The sequence below is a fragment of the Osmerus eperlanus genome, chromosome 1 (assembly GCF_963692335.1).
Source record: "Osmerus eperlanus chromosome 1, fOsmEpe2.1, whole genome shotgun sequence".
In the NCBI taxonomy this organism is placed as follows: Eukaryota; Metazoa; Chordata; class Actinopteri; order Osmeriformes; family Osmeridae; genus Osmerus; species Osmerus eperlanus.
The window spans coordinates 4,840,589-4,844,212 of NC_085018.1; positions in this window are offsets into that span (position 1 = coordinate 4,840,589).

Here is a 3,624-nt window from a genome sequence, read left to right on the forward strand (position 1 = left end):
CCGCAGCTTCACTCATTGTAAACCAACCAATCAGCGCGCAGGACATCTATATATTCATGAGCACACCATAAAAGGGAGAAAACCTCTCGTTTCATTCTGGGGCTATTTCACAGGGTGCATATGGGCGCATAGAACAGCACCCGGGCCATTTTCAGCCCAACCAATGTTACATACCCTATTCGGAGACCTTAAGGAACAGTGTGAAATACCCCCAAAAAACAGTCAATGACCCCTTTAAGCACAACCAATGCAACAAAGAGCACCGATAGAGATAGAAAAATGAGGTAGTGTAAGAAAAAGAAAAAACTAGAAGTGAAATAAGGAGGGAACAAAAGAGAGATGGAAAAAATGAGCAAGAGTGAAGGGGTAGGAGAGAGAAGGAATAGATGGAGAGACAGTAGTGGGAGCGAGAGAGCAGCCACATATGCAGAGTGCCAAGTCGCTGGGGAGAGAGAGCAATCTTATCCTGCTGGAATCTAACACGTAACCATGGAATTCAAGAGCTATGAAGGAAATTATTTATTTATTAAGGCAACACAATACACACACATTCACACTGTCCACCGTTGTTGATCACAACATCAGCTAAACCTGATTAAACAGTGAGGGAAACAGATATTTGATCCCCTGCTGATTTTGTATGTTTGCCCACTGACAAAGAAATGATCAGTCTATAATTGTAATGGTAGGTTTATTTGAACAGTGAGAGACAGAATAACAACAACAAAAACGCATGTCAACATTTTTATAAATTGATTTGCATTTTAATGAGTGAAATAAGTATTCGACCCCATCTCAATCACAAAGATTTCTGGCTCCCAGGTGTTTTTTATACAGGTAACAAGCTGAGATTAAGAGCACACTCTTGCGCGATGCGAGCGACGCAATGCTTTCCATTCATTTTCAATGGAGCCAGGCGAATCGCTTGCGTGGTGCATTGTGGGTAGCGACGCAACACGATCCAAGCGATTCGAGTTGAGATGTTCTCAACTTTATGTAAATGAGGAGCAATTTTCACGAGCGATGGCCAATCCGCTCGGTTTCTTGTAACGTTGCAACCGTTGGTCATGGAAAACATTTCTAGCTTTCACAGTTTCAAGATGAAGGACAAACTGTCTGTGTGGCTGCATACCCAGCCCTGTTTGATACTTCTCTGTGGGTTTTTGTACTTTTAATTTCAGTCGCATAACATAACGTAACTTTGCACTGCTAGCTAGCTAGCCCCGCCGGCGTTACACAACTGGTTACCCAGAGTGCCTGGTGGCATATTGTAACATTTAATCTTTCACCCTGAATACATTTTAAAAAAAAACTGTAGTGGACACGCACCGTTAAAGGGAGTGCTCCTAATCTCTGTTTGTTACCTGTATCAGGGCCGGCCCAAGCCTTTATGGGGCCTTAAGCAGAATTTATTTGGGGGCCCCTCAGCGTCGCCAATTGTTATAATTTTTTCTTAATTACTGTATTTCTTCGATTAAACTTCAATTTATTACACATTGTTCATTTTTGGTGCACTTTTTATTTGAGGGCGACGTTTAATCGAAGAAATACGGTATTCTAGGCTAGCTGCACGAACATGCTAACGTGTTAGTTCGCTACATTAAATGTTCTTAGACAGTTTGAATCTTCTAAATCACAGATTAAGCAACAAGCAAATGTCAATGTTAGACTAGATAGCTCTATCTCATCTGCTTTTTATTAAGGCTGATTTGCAAGGAATGCATGAACAGCTAGATAGCGAAAACACCTAGACTACCTACTGTAGCCTGTAAACTAGTTTAGCTTGCTAACGCAAGAGCACCTGCTTCTCCAGTTCTTTCAATAGATAATCCAGACAGGCGTTAGCAATAGGCTAGACTGCTATTCATTTTCTGGCTATTTTTTCGTAAGCTTCCCTTCTAATGCTGACTAACAGCTAGTCTCTAGCTAGCTAGAGTAATTTGCTAAGTAAGGTATGTTGATGTGATATTTGAAACGTATTTAGCTAACAGTGGACCCCTAGTGCAACACAAGAGAATGTTCATTAAAATGACATTCTGCTACTAGGTATTTCAGGACATGCTACTCCTACCGTATTTCTGGGGCGGCGTTTATTAAACAATGTACATTTTTGGTACAGCGTTTAAACGAGCGTTTAATTGAAGAAACACGGTACATTAAACTATAATTTAATGTGCTCTTGGGGGCCCTCTGGTGGTCACGGGGGCCCTAAGCACCCGCTTAGTTCGCTTATGCCTTGGGCCGGCCCTGCCTGTATAAAAGACACCTGTCCACAGAAGCAATCAATCAATCAGATTCCAAACTCTCCACCATGGCCAAGACCAAAGAGCTGTCCAAGGATGTCATGGACAAGATTGTAGACTTACACAAGGCTGGAATAGGCTACAAGACCATCGCCAAGCAGCTTGGTAACAGTTGGTGCGATTATTCGCAAATGGAAGAAACACAAAAGAACTTTCAATCTCCCTCGGTCTGGGGCTCCATGCAAGATCTCACCTCGTGGAGTTGCAATTGTAACTAGAGAGGGTACAATTTCTGGGGAAATTGTGGGGTGTCCTTACGTCGGTTGCAGAGAGGTCAGTTTTTTACTGACATTTCTACAACTTAAATTTCTGTATATTTTATATAAAAATGCATACTTATTATTTATAAAGATTACATATATTTAAAGCATACATTTGTTGCAGCTCATTTACTACTCAAAATACTAACAGTGAAGTGTAGAAAGAAACAGTTGTCTTCTCATTTCCCCTGCAAGAGGGAATGGTGATCTCATAGTTGAATCAAAACGAATAAATTGGGCAGTCCGGTGTAAAAATTGTCCTAATCTTTATGACTTAAACGTCCCTTAAGTTTTTTCCTTCTCGTGATATTTTCAGGCATTTAGCTTACTATTGCACTTATTCATTAATAAAGAACCCCCTTTGAATCTTATTCTAACAACGTTGTCACCGGCAGTAGTCTATCTCAGATGGAATCGCGATTCAAACAGTACCATCTCCTAACTGAAAATATGCCCCCAACAACGTAAATAAGCTTGACATTTATTTAGGGGAAAATCGCTCATTCAAAAAAAGTTCACTGGTAGCGATCATTGTCAGTAACAACGCAAAATGCGACCATTTGGTGCCAGTTTAGAGCCCTGCATGGAGAAGCTGACCCCGGTAATTGTACTACTAGACTACTGCTGTGTTCGTCTTGGTAGCGATTGCTTTGCTTGAATTCGATTTAACGTTCTGTTGTAGCTACGGTTTAGGCTGATATTTTTTTTCATGAACAGATTGACAACGTTTAGGCTGTGGCAATTAAGTGCAGGTTAGTAGTCGGATAGTTTCACCTATTGAAAGACTTTTGATTTAAGTAAGGGGAATTCCGAACATGTTCTGTCGCCGTTTGGAATTCCTACTGTAAACAGCTGTGGAGTTGTTTTTCTTTCTAGTGTGTCTCGCGTTCTGCATGAGATACACTGGTTTGAAACCACAGGTAATGATAATTTCACCAACAAATCGTTTACTTGTAATCTAATGTCATAATAAATTCTACAACGAAAATGTATTTATAAGGAATGTTTATTTTAACGATTGAAAATAGATGCATCATAGACCGCTGTAGTATGTGTTGCCC